The sequence below is a fragment of the Archocentrus centrarchus genome, chromosome 1 (genome assembly GCF_007364275.1).
Source record: "Archocentrus centrarchus isolate MPI-CPG fArcCen1 chromosome 1, fArcCen1, whole genome shotgun sequence".
NCBI lineage: Eukaryota > Metazoa > Chordata > Actinopteri > Cichliformes > Cichlidae > Archocentrus > Archocentrus centrarchus.
The window spans coordinates 37281527-37304062 of NC_044346.1; the positions used below are offsets into that span (position 1 = coordinate 37281527).

At 40.8% G+C, this 22536-nt stretch overlaps 1 protein-coding gene across 1 annotated transcript in view; it reads left to right on the plus strand.

Annotated features, from left to right (window-relative positions):
* Positions 1 to 21819, plus strand: part of LOC115793785 (endonuclease V) — a 76831-nt gene extending 55012 nt beyond the window's left edge. Inside the window, exon 9 of the mRNA XM_030748932.1 lies at positions 21539 to 21819. The gene's annotated coding sequence lies outside the window, so the exon portion shown is untranslated. The remainder of the gene's footprint in view (positions 1 to 21538) is intronic.
* Positions 21820 to 22536: the final 717 nt, after the last annotated feature.

The window sequence follows — 22536 nt, forward strand, 5'->3', positions numbered from 1 at the left end:
TATTCAGGCACAAGGTAATTCAGAGTGCTTCACAGAGGGATAGAAAGAGACATTTGAAACATGTAAAATATATCTATGTATGCCATGATATAAAGCATGCACAAACAATCATGACACAAATATAACAACAATAGTCAGAAGGGAAAAATAACACTAGCGTTGTTTCCCATGTTCACAGGTGTCTGTATATCTGGTGCTCTGCTGGGACTGCGCTAAGGAACAAGCACAACATACTCAGGGTATATTTCCAGTACCTGCATTCACTTTGGGAAAATATGAAGAGGTTAGGCATACATTACAGACTGAAAGAAACACAGCAGTGTGTGTGTGAGAGAGGAAAACTAAATGTAAATTAGTATTAAAGTCATATTAAAAGTGTGTGCTTTAAGTGATTTTGTCAGTAAGACTGGAAAAGAGCTGCTATATTAATAAAGTCTGGAGTATTTGATGTCTGGAAATAAAGCCGTCAAAAATGCAGACTGTGTGAATGAACAGTCTTATCGATATCACAGCTCTATCATTAAAATATGGGAGAATCTGATGGATTGTCAACGAGTATTTCATAAATTAATGTTTCAAGGACAGTTTTAGTTTTTATTCTTTCAGCTGCAGCCTTGGTGGTGTTTAATGGTCTTGGAGTAAAGAACAGAAACAGAATTCAAATGTGGGCTTAGGCTACGAGATTGGATATTAATGCTTATAGAACAATAAAATTGTTTGCAGCCAACAGGAAAAAAAAAATCAAGGAATAAAGTGTATATGAGAACAGTCAAACAGTCCTTGTAGGTGGTTTTAATTTAGTAATCGTCTCGTTTTCATCATGGAAAAAAGGTTTGTTGGCGAAACCTATGACGAAAATATTTCGCCAATGAAATTAACAGTGCAGTAATCTTTAGAAAACATCCATTAGAAGTTAAAACAAATAAAAGGTTAAATGTTGTAGACATGGTTTATTGATAAGCCACTTCAAATAGTAAAGTTTTAATCCATTATTTAAATGAAGTTTTAGCTGATCTCAAAAAATAAAAGCCACATAGAAGACCTGTTCCTGTTGGCCTGAGAGCTCTGGATGCTTTTTTTTTAAGGCAAGGCACATAGATTTGAAATGTAACTAAGTCCAAGTCCGTTTAGTGTTTCATAAAGTAGTAGAAGTATTTGAGAATCTGTCCTTTGAGTCACAGGAAGCCAATACAGAGATCTGAGAATAGGAGTAATGTGCTGCAGCTGCAGCATGCTGAAGGAGCTGTAGCTGTCTGACGGCCATGTTGGGCCACATAAGAAGAAGAGAACATGCAAAACATGCAGTACATGTGTACTAGCTGTAGGGCTGATTATTTTAGGGGAACAGTATGTACTTTGTGTTATGTCAGTTCTCTTCACTGACAGGGTGTAACAGAGTCTCCCCCTCCTCATTTTGCTTTAGTGTCACACCTGCACCTTAACACACCTCGTCTCTTTATCTTTCTACATTTCTCCTTTTCTTTCTTACATCCTTCCCCCCCTTCTGCCTTTCTCTTATTTTTTCTCTCTCCCTTCTTTTCTCTCAACATCCACTTTTGTCCCGCTGTTTCCTGTCTGGGCGACTTGCTCCTTTTTTTTGTCTGACTTTGCCTTCCTCTTTCTTATTTCTCCAGCTCCAGCCGTCTCTATGACTCTCCCTCCTGTCCATCACCTTCTCACGCTGGTACACAGCTGTCAGGCAAGGCAGTGAATCATATCACGCCGGCCCAATCAGAATTCAGGATGAGGGAGCATCTCTTCAAAGCGATTGTCAGCCATTGGCAAGCAGCTGCTGTGGAGCAGAAACCATAGAGACAGATGGAGAGCAAAAAGGAAGGACTGTGGCTGAACTTCTCGCTCGTCACTGATTCTCTTTGCTTGGAGTGACTGATTACTCAAGGAGGTGTACGTGTGTTAGGAACATTTCATCCCAACGAGTCGGGCTCTTGTGTAGGTTATTCAGGAAATGATAAACACGAGGATGTTGGCTCCAGACCAGAATTTAGTGTTTATTAGCACCTTGAGGCGACTGTTGTGATTTGGTGCTATGTAAATAACATTGGTGTGGTGGTTAGCACTGCTGCCTCAAATGAAAAACCGAGTTGTTTAGCCGATGCTCAGTTACTTCAAACCCTACAGTGATACTGTCATTTCCAGCTCTATATTTTTTTGTTCTTGGACTCTTTTAAAGTTGCTTTGGTTGCTTTTTTAAATTGACTTCACAATTCAGTTTTTTTTTTATATTCTGGGACTTGGTGTCATCCTTTTTTTTAATGAGTACAGGAGATAAAAAGTGGAGGTAAACGGGTTCTTGGGGCTTCTCTGGTCACCTGAGACGACCATGTGAGTGACATCGTCTCTCTGTGACATCATGCGGATCTAATAGTAGAAAAAACTGACAAAACCCTTTACCTCATAGGGGTTACTTGTACATCCACTGACTATGCTGTATATTTGCCAGAAAATAGAAAACCTACCAATGGATTTATTTTTCATGAATTCCTAAACTGTGTAAACTATCAGTGAGGGAGAACTGAAAACTTAAACCCTTTCTGTAGAACATAATGCAATTCATGATAACAGTAAACTTAAACGAGAAGTTTAATCTTTAACATTATGTTTTATGTACAACAAATACATCTGCAGCCTGCTGCCTCTGTTTCTGTCATAAATATTTGGCAAAGTGTCAGCTTCTAATGTTCTGTTGGTGTCACTTTGAATCATGAAGACATGACTTCTTACTGGCTCAGCCTCTGATCTTGACTTGCGACCTGTCACCACACCGCAGATGTCACCCATAAATTTTGCTGTTTCTATGTTGTTGTTTTTTTTTTTCCTCCTCTCGATAAAGTCGGTCAGCGCTTTGCGTAGGTAGCATCGTCTCCTGGGGGGACCGGCTTCGTGCCAGCCGTGCCATTCTCTGTCACGCCGCCACGTCCTCATGAGTCAGGTTACTGCTGATGTCACAGTGTTGATCTGAGGCCTGAAAGTGCATCATCTCACACACTCCAAAATCCATTTCATCACAGGTTACTTCATCCAGGTCAATCATCCTGTCACTTTAATCTAGATATTTCAAAGGTGTGACCAGTGAATACTTTTTTTAATTGACTTCTTCTTTATGCTTTCATGGAAACCAGAGTGAGTGAGCAATAAGTTTTTAAAATATGATATAAAAATTAGAAAAAGGTGGGATTCTTGAGGCAGCCAGAGAAGAGTACACTATACCAAGTCTTTGTAGTGAAGAGACAGCTGACGTTCCAAAGCCTTGGAGATGGAATGAAGAGCTTGATCATTTGGGAAGGACTCGGAGAAGAGCTGCTGCTCCTCTACATCGAAAGGAGCCAGCTGAGGGGGTCCAGGATGTTTCCTAGATATTGTGGTGAGGTGTTTCAAGCACGTCTTAATGGGAGGGCACCCCAGGGCAGACCCAGGACGTACTGGAGAGGTTATGCCTCTTGGCTGGTTTGTGACCCTAAGAACTGGAGAGGCAGAGGCTACCGAGAGGGAGTCTGAGCAGCTCTGCTTAGACTGCTGCACCTGTGACCCGGACGTAGATCAGAGGTATACAATGGATGGATAGATGAATCTTAACTCACCTGACTGAAAAGCCTTGACAAGTTTTTTTTTTCCTTTTTAAATGTTTTAAAAGGACTGTCTCTGCCTATTCATGACTCGTGTATCTGCACATGAACACATTTACAGTGTAAATTGATTTAATTTAAACTTCAGATAAGAATCAACTTCGCTGCGCTTCGATCGTGCAGTCTCTATTTTCACAGTTTAGGGCTCACGAGCTGGAGCGCTTAATGCGGAGCTGGAATCCAAAACAAGCGACGGATAGTGTCGGGAAAAATCCCAAGCTAGATGCTGCCAGTTAGTAAATGACAGCTTTTGTGGTTCAAATATGAGCTTGATTTACATTTTCTTGTGATGTTTTCTAAAATGTGTGAACACTATAATGTCACAAACCAGGAATGATCAACAAACCGAGCAGCTCCACATTCATATATGTCCTCAGGACCGGGATATTAATATTTATGCTTGCATAATTGCTTGAATGAATAAAGATGTGTGACATAAAGAGTCAAGGATCGTAGCCAAGGTCATGTATGCTGACACCTCAGGATTTATTAAACCAACACACAGTTTGATGTTGTATAGAATTGGATACAAAATTTTAAGTTATTCATAAATTATTCATAAAAGTGAAAACACATTTTTCAAGATGCTGCACAATAGTTTTTTTTGTATAATGCAGTCAGTTTTTGGACAGTGACACTTTTGCTCTGTGCACCACCTGTGTGAGCTTTAATTGGTAACATCCAGCAAGATTAAACAGAGTAAAAAGTATCAAAATAGATGCAAATAAAATTTGCTTTTTTTATGTCATGTCGCATTGCTCACTTTTATAGACTTTAGAGCTCTTTGTGAACTCCACCACTCAAACACTGCAGCTATTTACACAGGTTACTAATCAGTTAAGTGTGTGATGCCGTGACGCATTAGTGATTAGGGCTCAGGGTGAAGACTGGGATTGGGCCGATCCCGTGTGTCTGAGTCCTAAAGAAATCCGGCTTCTGTCTCTGATGCACAGAAGCCAAAGTTTGGTTTGATAACTCAACATTATGATTGTCCCAAACAGTTGAAAATATTCACACTGGTCAAGCAAAATACAAGGAGGAAAACGCAGTAATTGTGACCTTGAGTTTAATTCCCCAACAATACAAATTGGCCATTTAATTAATTTATGAGACATATTGGAACACATGCATCCATAATTTTGGCTTGTTGGTAATTCTTTAAAGTAATATTTTGACTTCTTGGAATATACACATGTTGATTTTCTCACCAAGAGCAAATAAATATAAACTACAGCCAACAGCTGATTAAAGTTATATTTTCTTTTATTAATCCAGAAAAAAGAGGGAATTTTTTTTCACAAATCCACCATGAATCTTTTGGTATTGCAGATTGTACAAATAAAACAATGAAGGCATGTTAGTTATTGAGCTTGAGCGGTACCACTCTTTGTACCCCACCTCTCACCTTATCACAGTTGCTTCAGGCCCTCACAGCCCTCCTCTAGGAAAGGGAAGGAAGTGTGTGTTGCATTATGACAGCAAAACTCAGAGTAATCTAAAGGTAATTATAGTGACTATATCAACCTGACAGTGTGATGTGTGTATCACCCTCTGTGTGCCATAAAAGGTGATTCAAAGTTGTTTGGCAAATTTGAGTTCTCTGTGTCTTTACATAAAATTGTGACCTCGTATGCATCAGTGAAAACAGCTCTGCACCTCTGCAGACTGTATCTGTAAGATCCTTGGCCTCTGTCTGCAACCCCAAATACACTCACACACAGACACACACACATGCACAGGCTATAAAGGCCAGTCTGTGCATGGCGCATCAGAGCCCCCTTCTTACTCTAAGCTTTGCTTTCTCTCTCTCTTGCACACACACATGCACACACACACACACATACACGCACACACTGTGACCTCATCCACCATCTCCCTGGCACTGTGAAGTGTAAAGGAGATTATTACCGGTGAAGGGCTGAAGATCTACTGCTCTCCTGCCTGCCCTGCAGAGGAAATGGGAAAATATTGCTAATGTTTACAGCCGTGTGTGTGTGTGTGTGTGTGTGTGTGTGTGTGTGTGTGTGTGTGTGTGTGTGTGTGTGTGTGTGTGTGTGTGTGTGTGCTGGGGTGGGGTGGGGTGGGGGGTTGCAGGTGTGTGTGTGTGTGTGTCTTGTAGTAATGCCTGAAGCCTGACCAGCATGGCAAAGTAGCTCTAAGGCATTTTTACCATCTAGAAATGTGCTGACTTCAGAGAGTTTTGTGTGCAAATGTTTCTACGTGCATGGATGCATTCTCAGAACTATTTCCAGCTGTTGTTGACTGCTCTACAGTATGTGTCATCTGCAGCATTTCTCCTCTTCTTTTTTAATCTATATTGTATTTTTATCTTGGTGCGCAGTGAGAGGGAAGCTGACTAATGTTCCGGGATAAATCAATGCCCATTTGCTCAGGTTATGAAAATTAAAGGTCAGTGTCATTACTTCCTTATGAACACATATATATAAAAGATAGATGTAGCCACCACAACATCATCCTGTTTCTTTCTGGACTCTGCATTTTGAAGCCTTGATGTTAGCATCTCGACCACTGCCATGTTGGTTTCTTGGTGCCAGAAGTGACCAAGCTTGGATAACAGGGTGAGGTACTACGCAAGTCATCCACTAACTCTAGCAAGAAGGATTAACAAACTGCATCTACAAACTGTGCAGGCAGAAACACATATATCTGCTATATAGTGCTAACTAATAGTCTAATTAACAGAATTTCACTCATTAAAACTGAAGCACAAAGTTCTTGTACCTCACAGCCACCCATACTGTTTATCAGATAATGATGTTAGGATTCTCAAAGGCACCAACACAAATACAATTAAAACCGCAAGCGGTGATATCGGGCCCTCGCACTCCGCGCGCGTCGACCTGTGGCGCTCGTCGACCCGTGCCGCACTCGGAGGTTTTGTGATCGTGATGGGTCTCTAGAAAGTTGAATTCTTTTATAGGAAAAGGTATCTTTTGCTCTCGGCATAGACGCAATGGAATATTTGGGGGTGTTGTCACGGCTCCAGCATGCAAAATAGGGCATGGGTCTGATTGACTTTTTTGATGGGCTGTTTGTCTAGATGATGTGGAGCCAATTTGGTCTCACTGGGTGAAATGCCCTAGGAGGAGTTCATTCAAATAGCAGGCCTGAAAATGGCAAAAATTGACACTTTCAATTGAAGATGCTGGACTTCCTGTAGGGTTTGGAGTATGGCTCCAAGAGACTTTTTTGTATGTCTTAGGATGTTACATGAGTGTGCAAAATTTCAGAGCTGTAGATAAAATGTAACTCAGGGGCTAGCTAAAAAACATGGTATATTATGATATTTAAAGCTGCCAGTAGGGGGCGCTCTAACGTTTATGGACTTTATGCATATCAATGTGTTCAGGGCAGGAGGCTTATCAAATAGATGAGGATTTTGTAAGGAATGGTGAAAGATATTTCATGTATTTCAGAGCAAAACTAATTCTGTGGACGGTCATACAAATTTTCATTTGCTTCTGTAGGGGGCGCTATTGCGCCTACAGTCTTGAATCTGTAGTTATGGATTCAGCCTGGGTGTGTACATGAGTGATTAAATTTTCAGCCTGATCAGACAAAGCATGTGCGAACAAGTGCACAAACAATTTTGGTGGTGAGGGAGAAAAACAAAGGCCAAATTTAATGGCCTGGTGTGACAAGGCCGTTTAATATTTTTTAAAGATTTCCACAATATTTGATGGGCTACTTGTGTAGATGATCTGGAGCCAATTTGGTGTCAGTGGGTGAAATGCCCTAGGACGAGTTCGTTCAAATAGCAGGCGTGGAAATCGCAAAAATTGACACCTTCAATTGAAGATGGCCGACTTCCTGTAGGGTTTGGGGTATGGGTCCAAGAGACTTTTTTGTACGTCTTAGTATGTTACATGAGCCTGTACATTTTCATACATGTAGATAAAACGTAGCTCCGGGGCTACTCAAAAAACATGCTATTTTAAGATATTCCGAGCTGCCACTAGGCGGCGCTCTAACGTTTATGGACTTTATGCATATGAATGTGTTCAGGGCAGCATGCTTATCACACCACTGAAGTTTGAGCCAGATTGGGCAAGTTGGCTTTGAGTTACAGCCATTTTTGTGTTCATGGCGAATCATCGAACTTTGCCGTCCCATAAGGGTCACGCCCTTTTGTCAAAAAGTCACAGTTTTGAAAACACAGTAAGTCCAACTTCTTAAGGCTTTCCAGGTGAAATTTGAGATGGTTCTGCTAAACCACCTTGGAGCTGGACCTCCAAGTGTAAAATATGACATTTCCTGTTCCCACTAGGTGGCGCTGCGACTGATATTAAATATTGTCATATGTATGTGTTCAGGGGGGCACCCTTATCCTACTGGAGAAGTTTGATGCACATTGGATCATGTAGGTATGAATGAGAGGCAATCAAAATTTCATGGCGAATGATCAAAGTTCAAAGGGGCATAAGGACCCCTCCCCCTTGGCAAAAACTCACCATTTTCGAGATTTAGATTCCCCTGGGGGTGTAGGTTAGACAAACCAAATATGAAGATGATAACGTCTAAAACCTCTGAGTTATTAGAGAAAGTGTGAGGGCTGCAAATCGCCAAATTTGCATAATTAATTCAAAATAGCGGACTTCCTGTTGGGTTTAGGGCATGGCTCCAAGAGGATTTTTTGTGCGCCTGGACATGATATACATGTGTATGAAGTTGCATTCATGTACGTGAAACACAGCGGTGGGGCTCCAGTTTAGGGGGCGCTAGCGAGCCATTTGGGCGCGCCCTTGCCCGAGCCCATTAAAATACTTAAATTTTCACCAGGTGTGACGCATGTGCAAAGGTTCATGAGTTTTTGAATATGATAAAGCCCCCAAAAAGCCAATTCATTTGCCTGAATAATAAAAAAAAAAAAAAAAAAAAAAAAAAAATAATAATAATAATTAAAACCGCAAGCGGTGATATCGGGCCCTCGCACTCCCTGCGCGTCGACCCGTGGCGCTCGTCGACCCGTGCCGCACTCGGAGGTCTTGTGATCGTGATGGTGTACAGAAGGTCTGTAGAAAGTTGAATTCTTTTATAGGAAAAGATATCTTTTGCTCTCGGCATAGACGCAATGGAATATTTGGGGGTGGGGTCACGGCTCCAGCATGCAAAATAGGGCATGGGTCTGATAGACTGTTTTGATCAGGATGATGTCAAGAATGTTGAAACACATTTTCATACATTTCCGAGAAACTAAGTTTGTGGATGCTATACAAAATTTCATTTGCTTCTGTAGGGGGCGCTCTTGCAGCTACGTATAGCCTTGAATCCATAGTTATGGGTTCAGAGTGGCTGTGTACATGAGTGATTACATTTTCAGGCAGATCGGGCAAAGCATGTACGAACACGTGGCCAAACAATTTTGGTCGCCATTGAGAAAAATGAAAGCCAACTTCAATGGCCTGGTGTGACAACACCATTTAATATTTTGTCAAGATTTCCACAATATTTGATGGGCTGTTTGTCTAGATGATCTGGAGCCAATTTGGTCTCACTGGCTGAAATGCCCTAGGAGGAGTTCATTCAAATAGCAGGCCTGAAAATGGCAAAAATTGACAAAAATTGACACTTTCAATTGAAGATGCTGGACTTCCTGTAGGGTTTCCAGTATGGCTCCAAGAGACTTTTTTGTACGTCTTAGGATGTTACATGAGTGTGCAGAATTTCAGAGCTGTAGATATAATGTAGCTCTGGGGCTAGCTAAAAAACATGCTATTTTATGATATTTCAAGCTGCCAGTAGGTGGCGCTGTAACATTTATGGACTTTATGCATATCAATGTGTTCAGGGCAGGAGGCTTATCAAATTGATGAGGATTTCGTAAGGAATGGTGAAAGATAGTTTCATGCATTTCAGAGCAAAACTAATTATGTGGACGTCATACAAATTTTCATTTGCTTCTGTAGGGGGCGCTATTGCGCCTACAGTCTTGAATCTGTAGTTATGGATTCAGCCTGGGTGTGTACATGAGTGATTAAATTTTCAGCCTGATCAGACAAAGCATGTGCGAACAAGTGCACAAACAATTTTGGTGGTGAGGGAGAAAAACGAAGGCCAACTTCAATGGCCTGGTGTGATAAGGCCATTTAATATTTTGTAAAGATTTCCACAATATTTGATGGGCTCCTTGTCTAGATGATGTGGAGCAAATTTGGTCTCACTGGGTCAAATGCCCTAGGACAAGTTCGTTCAAATAGCAGGCGTGGAAATGGCAAAAATTGACACCTTCAATTGAAGATGGCCGACTTCCTGTAGGGTTTGGGGTATGGGTCCAAGAGACTTTTTTGTACGTCTTAGGATGTTACATGAGCCTGTACATTTTCATACATGTAGATAAAACGTAGCTCCGGGGCTACTCAAAAAACTTGCTATTTTAAGATATTCCGAGCTGCCACTAGGCGGCGCTCTACCGTTTATGGACTTTTTGCATATGAGTGTGTTCAGGACAGGGTGCTTATCACACCACTGAAGTTTGAGCCAGATTGGGCAAGTTGGGTTTGAGTTACAGCCATTTTTGTGTTCATGGCGAATCATCGAACTTTGCCGTCCCATAAGGGTCACGCCCTTTTGTCAAAAACTCACAGTTTTGAAAACACAGTAAGTCCAACTTCTTAAGGCTTTCCAGGTGAAATTTGAGATGGTTCTGCTAAACCACCTTGGAGCTGGACCTCCAAGTGTAAAATATGACATTTCCTGTTCCCACTAGGTGGCGCTGCGACTGATATTAAATATTGTCATATGTATGTGTTCAGGGGGGCACCCTCATCCTACTGGAGAAGTTTGATGCACATTGGATCATGTAGGTATGAATGAGAGGCAATCAAAATTTCATGGCGAATGATCAAAGTTCAAAGGGGCATAAGGACCCCTCCCCCTTGGCAAAAACTCACCATTTTCGAGATTTAGATTCCCCTGGGGGTGTAGGTTAGACAAACCAAATATGAAGATGATAACGTCTAAAACCTCTGAGTTATTAGAAAAAGTGTGAGGGCTGCAAATCGCCAAATTTGCATAATTAATTCAAAATGGCGGACTTCCTGTTGGGTTTAGGGCATGGCTCCAAGAGGATTTTTTGTGCGCCTGGACATGATATACATGTGTATGAAGTTTCATTCATGTACGTGAAACACAGCGGTGGGGCTCCAGTTTAGGGGGCGCTAGCGAGCCATTTGGGCGCGCCCTTGCCCGAGCCCATTAAAATACTTAAATTTTCACCAGGTGTGACGCATGTGCCAAGTTTCATGAGTTTTTGAATATGATAAAGCCCCCAAAAAGCCAATTCATTTGCCTGAATAATAAAAAAAAAAAAAATAATAATAATAATAATAAAAAAAAAAATAATAATAAACGAAGCAATTACAATAGGGCCTTCGCACAGTTCGTGCTCGGGCCCTAATAATAATTAAAGCCGCAAGCGGCGATGAGCGGGCCCTCGCACCCGGCGCGCGTCGACCCCTGGCGCGCTCCAGCCAAGCCGCGCGTCGACCCGTGGCACGCTCCAGCCGAACCGCGCTCGGAGGTTCTCGCAGACGAGAGAGTAGCTGGCTCACCCGGCTGCTGACGGCTCAGCAGGCTAGCCGTACTTCGCGTCGATCGTCTCCCGCTTCCACTAGGTGGCGTCGGTGAGTGCCCACTAATTAATATGTCACAATGCTCTATGTAATGCCTGCAGCCATCAATGAAACTGTAATGACCATAGGATGATGAGTATCAGTGTCCTACTGATTTCCTGTTACCACTAGGTGGCGTTATGAGTGTGAAACAAAGCTGATAGAGGGGTGTGTCCAGTCTCCCTTACCCTCCCATTAAGCCTGTGAAGTTTGAGGCAGATCGGACAATGTATGTCAGAGATGTAACAATTTGGTGCACTGTGGTATATGAGTAAAATCCCACATTTAGAGGGTTGCTACGGCAACACCGTTCAATATTCTACAAAACCATGAATATCTTTTGATGGGCTACTTGTGTAGATGATCTGGAGCCATTTTGGTGTGACTGGATGAAAAGCTGTAGTAGAAGATGATTCAAATAGCAGGCCTGAAAAATGTGAAAAATGCTGCAAAAATTACACCTTAATTAGAACATGTCAGGCTTCCTGTTGGATTTCGGCTATCGGTCCAAGAGACTTTTTTGTACGTCTTAGGATGTTACTTCAGCATGCACGATTTCAGGTACACAGACCAAGCACTGCCCTGGGGCTGATGTTTAGAACCTATCTGGGCCTGAAATGGAAAAAAAGTCCAAATTCAGAGGGTTGCTACGGCAACACCATTCAATATTCTACAAAACCATGAATATCTTTTGATGGGCTACTTGTGTGGATGATCTGGAGCCATTTTGGTCTCACTGGGTCAAATGCCGTAGGAGGAGTTGAGGCAAAAAGGCCTGAAAAAGGCGAAAAATGCTGCAAAAATGACACTTTAAAGTGAACGTGGCTGACTTCCTGTTGTGTTTCGGCTATCGGTCCAAGAGAGTTTTTTGTAGATCTTAGCATTTTACATCAGCAGGCACATTTTCAGGTACATAGAGAAAGCACAGCCCAGGGGCTGATGTTTAGAATCTCTGTGAATTTGAAATTGAAAAAAGTCCAAATTCAGAGGGTTGCCATGGCAACACCGTTCAATATTCTACAAAACCATGAATAACTTTTGATGGGCTACTTGCGTAGATGATTTGGAGCCAATTTGGTGTCAGTGGGTGAAATGCCCTAGGACAAGTTCGTTCAAATAGCAGGCGTGGAAATCGCAAAAATTGACACCTTCAATTGAAGATGGCCGACTTCCTGTAGGGTTTGGGGTATGGGTCCAAGAGACTTTTTTGTACGTCTTAGTATGCTACATGAGCCTGTACATTTTCATACATGTAGATAAAACGTAGCTCCGGGGCTACTCAAAAAACATGCTATTTTAAGATATTCCGAGCTGCCACTAGGCGGCGCTCTAACGTTTATGGACTTTATGCATATGAATGTGTTCAGGGCAGCGTGCTTATCACACCACTGAAGTTTGAGCCAGATTGGGCAAGTTGGCTTTGAGTTACAGCCATTTTTGTGTTCATGGCGAATCATCGAACTTTGCCGTCCCATAAGGGTCACGCCCTTTTGTCAAAAACTCACAGTTTTGAAAACACAGTAAGTCCAACTTATTAAGGCTTTCCAGGTGAAATTTGAGATGGTTCTGCTAAACCACCTTGGAGCTGGACCTCCAAGTGTAAAATATGGCATTTCCTGTTCCCACTAGGTGGCGCTGCGACTGATATTAAATATTGTCATATGTATGTGTTCAGGGGGGCACCCTCATCCTACTGGAGAAGGTTGATGCACATTGGATCATGTAGGTATGAATGAGAGGCAATCAAAATTTCATGGCGAATGATCAAAGTTCAAAGGGGCATAAGGACCCCTCCCCCTTGGCAAAAACTCACCATTTTCGAGATTTAGATTCCCCTGGGGGTGTAGGTTAGACAAACCAAATATGAAGATGATAACGTCTAAAACCTCTGAGTTATTAGAAAAAGTGTGAGGGCTGCAAATCGCCAAATTTGCATAATTAATTCAAAATGGCGGACTTCCTGTTGGGTTTAGGGCATGGCTCCCAGAGGATTTTTTGTGCGCCTGGACATGATATACATGTGTATGAAGTTTCATTCATGTACGTGAAACACAGCGGTGGGGCTCCAGTTTAGGGGGCGCTAGCGAGCCATTTGGGCGCGCCCTTGCCCGAGCCCATTAAAATACTTAAATTTTCACCAGGTGTGACGCATGTGCAAAGTTTCATGAGTTTTTGAATATGATAAAGCCCCCAAAAAGCCAATTCATTTGCCTGAATAATAATAATAATAATAATAATAATAATAATAATAATAATAATAAACGAAGCAATTACAATAGGGCCTTCGCACAGTTCGTGCTCGGGCCCTAATAATAATAATAAACGAAGCAATTACAATAGGGCCTTCGCACAGTTCGTGCTCGGGCCCTAATGAACAGATCCAGCTGAGCTACTCGAATTAGTGGCTCACAGATAGCAATTGGCTGCAGCTCCCTGTGTCAGGACACCTGTCAAACAAAGCAGTCATACCCCTATCTCCAGTATCCAGATGGATGTTATATAAAAATTCACCCACCATAAATCTGTTAAGAAGGAAGAAATTATGCATAGAGACAAAACCATTTTTTTGTACTATGCTGCAAACATGTTTATTTCTGCTCTAAGTTTTAGGTATTTTTAACTGCAGTTTTGACACTTCTTCATTTTTCAATTTTAGGCCACATACAGTAACTGCATTCAGTTCAAAAACCTCTCATGTACTTTGTGTTGGTGCTACTTGCAGTTTTTGCATGCAGGTTGTACAAGGAGGGATGTGCAGAGGCCTAATTCTTCTCATTAGACCTCTGTGGCAGCCAAATCTATACTGTACAGTTTGTGCTTATGGTGAAATTGTATTCAAGTACAAGTGCTAATTTGAATTTTAAATTTGAATTTTGTCAATAAATTTTAAAGGGACATAATTTAGCACAGGAAGTAATTGCAAAAGGCTTTGCAGATATAGCTGCTCTGTAAAGCAAAGTCTCAGCGTGCTGTTTAAGAGCAATCCTAACATGCTGCTGTTTAGCAGGTGTAATGTCACTATGGTAGTTAAGCATGCAAACATTTACTAATCAGCACTGGGCTAAATGTACAGCTTAGGCTGATGGGAAACTTGTTAGCTTGGCTGATACTTGTTCAAAAACCAAAGTATGGAAATCTGTGTAAAATGTCATGGCATCCAAAAATATTTACTGAGTCATTTATAAAACTACAAAGGCCTTCAGGCAGTGCATCATCTGCCAGGGCAAACAGCAACGTGAACTTACAGCTTTGCAGAAAGTGATCTGAATCCACCCTAAAAGTTAATGTTCTTTCCTCTGGCTACTTGTCTGCTAAAGGTTATGAAAATGAGGGTGTAGTTTTTTTATGTAAATGCACTGATGGGACAAAATACTCAATCTTACAGTGACAAGTAATAGGGGGGGGGGGGGGTGATGCTGGAGGCTGAAGAGGACATGATGCAGCCATTCTCTGTGATAAAGAATGTAAAGCCATCTAAAAAGATAAACTGACTCCAGCGTTACCATTTTTGCCACCAAACTGAAGGGTTAAGTATTTCAGACTAATAACTGAATATATGCAGCAGAAATGTTTGAATTAAAAGATGAACCTGCCACAGACCTGTATACATTTTAGCTCCCTTTCCATTAGCTTTCAGTGCCGCTCACAAAGAGCTCCTGTCTCATTTCCTCTGAGCTGCTCTCCTTCTTTGTTACGTGTCCACTCTTGTGTGTCTGACACACAATTAGACTGTAGTTGGGCAGCGAAAGCAGAGCTGACACAGGCGGAGCACTAAAGACACGGGTCAGACAGGATAGCAGAGATGATCGGGCACCTGGCTGCTAAATGTCAAAGGTCAACCTTTTTATCTCTTCCTTCTGTAAGCTTAATGAAAGTTAGCGCCAAAGCTCAGCTGAAACACTCTTATAGAGATTTAATTCTCCTCTTTGATATTGAATCACGTAGGAATGTTGCTCCAAGTATATTAAAACAAAAAAGTTTTAAAAAATTAATTTTAATAGGTTAATAAATAGGTTGTATTTAATTAAGCAGGACTTCAACATCAGCAAAAATATATGCTATACATAAGAACCTTTAAAGAAACAGACAATTGAAAAGGACATTTCAACCTGAAAAAGTGATTTTTAGTGTCATTAAGAGTTTTGGACACCAGAAGAGATTTAATTGATTTGAAATCTGAAAAGTGAAACAAGCAGACAGCACATTTTTCTGAGGATAACAAACTTCAGTCAGTGATTGCTTTTTAGTAATAAAATACATCGAGAGAAATGCAATAAAGAATTGTTTGTAAATTGCATCATGACCGCTCATAGATTAGGACTTCAGATATTTCTTAGTTATTAAATTATAAATGTGATTATGAAAGTGCAGCTCAGGATCTGTAGGAACTGCTACATTCAGGATTTGGCCACACATTGAAAATGACTGTATTTGCTGTTATTAAGTTTCTGTAGAGATTATGTGGATTTTTATCATTAGGGACATTTAAAAGAAATAGTTGCAGCAAATTCATGGTTAGGGGATATAAATAATTTATAGATGGTTTGATTGTTATACTGGCTTGTTATTTTTGAGTCCTTATCTCTAAATATATAACTATTATAAATATATTTTTTTCTGCTTTAAAAAATCAATTAAAATGTATCACCTACAAAGTCATAAAAACAAAAAAGTCTCAAATATTTGTTTTTGTTTGTATATATTTATTTGGTAGCAGAGGTACAGGCTGAATAAAAGTGGTCCTAATCCGGATCCCTGTGGGACCCCTCGTATAAAAAACACTGAATTTATAAGAATAAAAGTGATGAAGTTTGATCATTAAAGAAACAGTTAAAAAAATATATGAATGAAATTCTTATACAAGCTTATGATTGGTGCTGGTGACTGATTGCTGACTGCTTTTTTGTTTATGAATTTTTTTAGGCACTGCTGTTCTCTCTGTGCTTCATCGTACATAAGCAAAAGTAAAGCTTCAGGTTGGAGATGGTCACATTTACAGTGATTTCTGCATTAAAGGCACCTCTGCCAGGACAATGTGGCCCAGCAGCTTTGTTTACTCTGGGTTTCTTTTGTATTTCAGAAGTGAACTGTAGCTACAATATCAATAATTTGGGACTCAGTAGATTTTCTCTCCCTTCATCCCTTAAAGAACCTCAGGGTTTCCTTTTTGAAAAATGGTACAATATTGCTTGACACACGGCTCGTGGGGTGTCTGACAGCACAGCAAGGAGGACTGAAGCAAAGAAACCAAAGCTACTGACTAAACCTGAACACAGCCAGACACATACATGCAGACAGGACAGGAATATAAAAAAAAACTCATCAAAGTAACTAACTTTATGTCTTCTGTTTGCAAATGTATCAAATGTGGGTGTATTTATAAAAATTAAAATGGCCCCTGTTTATAATTAGTGCTGCATCCCTGCAGTATCCTTTCATGTATTATCATGTCTTATATCTATTTAGAAAAGAGCCATAATAGCCTATTAGAGTAATGCTCTCCGTCACTAATTATCTGAGCCATCAGCCATCAAAGCTCTACTTTGTTGGGTCCAGCGCTCATTAAGTGTCTTTAATTAACGATAACCTCTTAATAGACAACAATGTCAAAACGTGTTGCTGTGAGCATGTGTTTAAAAAAGATTGAGGCCACACTCAACAGTGAGCATATTTTTACCGTAATTAGTGTGTATAATAGGAAAGGCCAGATGGGACGGTGTAGAGATAGGAAAGGAAATGGGAATAGGTCACCTTGCTCTTTTCATCTATTTTATGTCAATCTGACATTGACTATGTTCCACATTTTAAAAGCAACACAAGAAAAGCTTAGTTCACAAAAATGAAGATTTGTTCCTCTGCTCTCAAACTGTGGGCCACGGAGCCACTGCTTTGGGCCATGGGAAAAAATTCAGATGAATTTAAATTAATCTGATTTATGAAGGGAAATTAAACTAAGAGTTAAGCTGCAGTTGCAGATGTTATCATGCTGCTCAATATTTCACAAACATTCGGCTTGGATCCCTTTTTTATTGTTAATCATTCATATAAATTTGGGGTTGTGGAGCTTGATGGAACGGGACGCGAAAAAAAAAAAAACCTACAGGAAAGCAGGAAATGATGCTTTTTCCTGCATTCTGTTGGATCTGATCCAGATCAGCTGCACTATCTTGAAAGTACCATGGAAACAACTGCAAACCAGTCAATCCATCTCATTACTTATTAATCAGCTGTTTGTTAAAGCCCATCAAATCTTTCTCTCATATCTCGTGTTGTTTTGTATAATATTGAAAATGAAAATTGAAAACATTACTAAGCAATCAGTCAGCATTTAGTCTAGGATGCTTAAATTATTTTTGACAGTGGCCTGTCAGCACAAGTAATCACCACACTGCAAGTGCCATCAGATTTAGTTGTGTTCATGTCAGTGTTAAAAGCTGATGGTGGTTTTCATTCTTTAGGGCCATCATTTCCAAAGTAATGGATGGCTTCTGGGAACATTGCATCCCTTAAAGTATTAATTTCTCTCCAGTTTGCTCCGGGGCGGACTACCAACAAATAGCTAACAAAATTGAACTAAATTCACCAACAAAAGATTAAACAGAAGATAAATCTCCAACTTTAAAAAACAAAAAGAAAACTAGATTAAAACAGAAAAAAAGTTCAAGGGCTGATATAAATACATGTGTGACAAGACTAACAAAAGGTTCAGTCTGCAGCACACAGCTCCCTGGAATCACATTACACATTATTATTGGAAAGCCTGACTAGAGGAGGGAAAAGGCTTTCTTCCTGACAGTTATTTTTACCAGCTTTCTTGAACCAAAATCCTGAACAGCTGTTAAACCCGATATTATACTGTACTCGATACTGAACATATTAATTTACAGAATCATTCAATCAGCCAATCAGCAAGGCTCACCTGCAGCCCACTACAGACATGGGCACCTAAAACTCATAATACAGAAATTGTAATACACTGCAGATATCCTCTAATCCTGGCATTCAAAGTAGAATTGCATGGAAGAAGAAAGCCAAGACAAACAGTGCCAGTGATAAAGTAAATAGGGAAAGGTTTCTGCTAGAAAAGGTGTTAAGCCTGACCGCTTTGAATGGCACAGAGGGAGGGGTGGATGGAGCAATTTAATGTTTTATCCACGTGATGTATCAGTCTGCTGTATGGCTAATTGTGGGGCACAACAAATGGTACAGTATATCAAAGCTGTGCCGTTGGTGCATTGGTGCACACAGCGGGTGAGAGACAGAGAAACCTGAGAGTTTATTTCCCCAGTTTTACAGCCTCTATCAGCAAGAGAAGACCGAGTCACAGTGGACATCATTCCCATACAGCATGAGTGATCCGGCCCACCTTCACCCATAATCAGTGGACGTAAATGGATGGATGTCAGCTAAATAGGTTAAGTCCTATAATAATTGCTAATAAGGTTAATAAGGCAGGCTAATAAGTGTGTGTGTGTGTGTGTGTGTGTGTGTGTGTGTGTGTGTGTGTGTGTGTGTGTGTGTGTGTGTGTGTGTGTGTCTGACTGGCAGCAACTTGAATACCTTTCTCTGCAAAGGTACAATTTAAAAAGAGAGAGAGAAACAATCTCTCATATTTCATGTTGTGCTTTTCTCCCAGGACAGACTCAAGGGTGCTGTGTTCATTTAATAGAGCTCCACCTACAGAGATGATTTTACAGGAAGCAATATGACCACCAACAGGACTAATAACACCTCTCTATAATCACCAGCCATGACATAATGTGTCCATATCTAATAGCTAATATGTCCAGTAGTATATTAACATCACTTCCAGTGGGGGCCGTCACTCACTGATGCAGACGCAGCGTGGGCCTCATCTTCTCTCCTCTAACGGAGACCCTGGCTCAACCTCATGTAATGACCACGTTGCCATTACAACTCCATTATGATGTCTTTTTATTACCCATTCAGCACCCTGACCAGCACTGCGGTCGCCTGTAACGTGATGACAGCTCTCCATCACCTTCTCCGGCCGGCTCTCTCTTTTGTCTCTGCTGCTCAGTGCTGCACTCCTTCCAGTTAACTTGCCAATACTGATTGACTGTAATGCACTGGAAATATCCTGGGTGGGTATTGGGAGCAAATTGCTTTGTGTAGTGTTGCTATAGGGCCTGAACTAACTGGACTCGGGTTGCGAGCTAGGCCTCCGCAGTGAGGGGGAAAAATAATGACGCAGTTGCTAATGGGCCTGGTTGTTAGGCTCCAGTTTTTGCTGCTGCAGCACAGAGCTGTGGCAAGATACTATAATGTGAGCAGTAATATATGACAAAGCCCCTTGGTGGAAAACTGCCCTTTAAGTAAAACTGCTTCTCCACCATCAGATCGAGATACTGTCCCAGGGAGGCGTCAGAGGCCTGTGTTGATCAGCGGGAGCTCACTCTGAACTGGTTGAAAATCCTCGCTGTGGCGTTGCTGTGTTATGGCTGTTGTGGTTCCCATTAGTTTGTAGTTGTTCTTTGTGTTATTTTTGTCTTTCGGTTGCTTCCTGTTGTACTTTAAAGCCGAGGTTTTCTGGCTTCTTGTTTTACTTAATGCTTTTGCTCCTTTCCGTTTGCTCCAGCCTCATTTATTTTAGCTGTGTTTGATTGCCCCCCCCTGTGTCTCATTTTACAGTCAGCTCTTTGCATCTATAATCTTGACTTTCACTTTGCCCGTTTTCCCTCCCATGAGTTCCCTCCCACGTGCTTCTACGTGTCTGCCTGCGTTCCTGTTTTCCAGTTTGTGTTTTTCACTTTTCTTGCCGTTGTTTATTGGACTTTGGTTAATCGGCTTTTTAATAAAGCTTTTACTTCAGTGTCAGGCGTTTTTGTCTTTGCTAATCCATCTTCGGTCCAAACCCTCACAATTCATCGCCTTCCTGAATTAAAAAAAGAAATCACTCCAACTCTCTGCAAGTTTATTTTGAGACGATGGTGACACACAACATGTGGTGTCCAGTATCAGTGTTGCACTTAACTGTATCAGGGACAAGGCAGCTGTGCCGAACACTTTTTATTAATCTTTAACATGAAAAATCCAAGTTGATTTTTAGTGGAATAAATGTCACCTATTAGAAACATATATTTATTTTTCCTACAAAACATTTATTTTCCTCCATATTTTTCTCCTGGACATCCATGCCACATAACCCCAGCACTCAGCCTGTGTTTCTCCTGGATTCACTTCCCCGTCTAATAAACGTAAAATAGAGAAACTATAAAAAAAAAGTGATGACTGTCAGAGCGGATGATTCATAAATCAAACTGTTTGCACAGCTGGACATCTCAACACGAGCACTCTACAACTTAATTAAAAACAATCATGTAATATATTTACTCTACACTTGACATATTTTCCTAAGCCATACAAGTGGGTGTCTGCATAATGTTAATGTCATCATTGCATTATTGGTTATTTTGTTTCAGTGTTTGCTTTTTTTCTTTGTTTTTGTTGTTCTTTATTTCATATTTGGTGCCAAAAAACAAAGAAACTTTCATTACTCAAAAAAAATAAATCAACACACTTCCTTTGAGCTCTATTTCAGTCCTATAAATTTATGAAAGTGAATCCAGATGCAAGAACTGCAAAGCTGAAAGTAAACAAGACATAAACAGCAGTCAGTGCCATGTATTCAAAAAGGTAAATATCAGCTGTTATCGATGTTTTGGTTGATAAATCGTGTTTTTGCATCTTAAACAGCGGTGTAAAACCCACACTATAGTTTTTAATGTGAATAGTGTTTTCTATTTTATCTTATCTCATCTTGTCTCATCTCGTCTCATTTCATCTTATCTTATCTTCACTTTATTATTACACATAATAAAGTGGTAATGTCTCTGTGTCACATTTTACTGCTAATATTCATAGCCAGAGCTGTAATGGAAACCAACATGTCATCAGCTTTTCGGCTCTTCTGCAGTGTAACGCGGCGGTCTCGCTGTCTCCGAGCTGAGTAGGAAACCTCATGAATCCCACTCTGAGTGTTTTTAGTTTGGGGTTCGTTTTCAGCACAACTCCTGAGACGCTTAATAGGCAAAAGCTTAGTGAACAGTGCAAATCTCAGGTGTTTTTAGCGGACTGAACCCTAAATGACTTCTATTTTAATGTGACAATCAGTTACGCTGACTTACACACTTTTCAGATTGTTCTTTTCTGTCGTTAAATACTGTTGAGTCAGTGAAACAGATTTTGAATTCTGTGTCTTTCATTAAATGGTTTCGTCTTTGTCTCTTTCTCTTGTGCCAGGTTGATGATGATGATGATGATGATGATGATGATGATGATGATGATGATGATGATGAAGCAGCAAAGGATGTCAAAGATAAAAACCAGCAACTACAGAAGATACCTTAAAAGTCCATCTGTGTGAGAGAGAGAGAGAGAGAGTGTGTGCGTGTGTGTGTGTGTGTGTGTGTGTGTGTCAGTCACTGTCAGTCAGATTAACTGTATCTTTTTATGTACTTGCCCCATATTTAAACTGGATGTGGGTCAGAGTGGATCTTTTTAGGTACTGCTCTCATTACCGTTTTGGGTCACGCAGTTTTTTTTAATCTGGGATCCCTGTAAATAAATCATAAATGTCCTTGATCTGCCACAGAGTGCTTGTCATCTGTTAATATGTGGATAATCTTCATGTTGAATTATGTGCCGAGCTACAATGGCTGCATGTGGAAACACTTAAGCCACATACAAACATCACTTTGGCCAGATCGTGTGTGTGTGCGCTGTCGCTGAGTGTCTCTCTTTAAATGAGTCGAACTTGGCGGCGTGCACCACTGTGCCAGGCTGGTCCCAGCGAGGCGAGCGGAAAAGGGCAGGGGGGAAGGGGGCTGACTCTGCAGGGATGTGGCCAGGAATAGAAGCGGTCAGATGGGGCAGTATTGATCAGCGGGAGGAGGACGGAAGATCAGCTGATGAAAACCGCAGACTGGGCCGAGCGAAGCGTGTATCTTATAACACTGGGCAGATACTATACTGTAGATACACAGTGAGCAGATTGTGATATTTAAAGGAGGGAAGGTTATTACACGCCACGCTCAATGAATCAAACCCTGAAATCGTGTGATGACTGATTAGAAACTAAGAATATTTGCTCTGACTCATATATCTTAAAGATCGGTGGAGTGATTACTGATGAGATCAGGGAATTTGAAAGCCCCATCTGTAAAATAAATAAATTGTAATTTAGCACTGAACTTTTTTTAAAACAGAGAAACGAGGAGGTCTGAAAGGAGTTTTGCTGC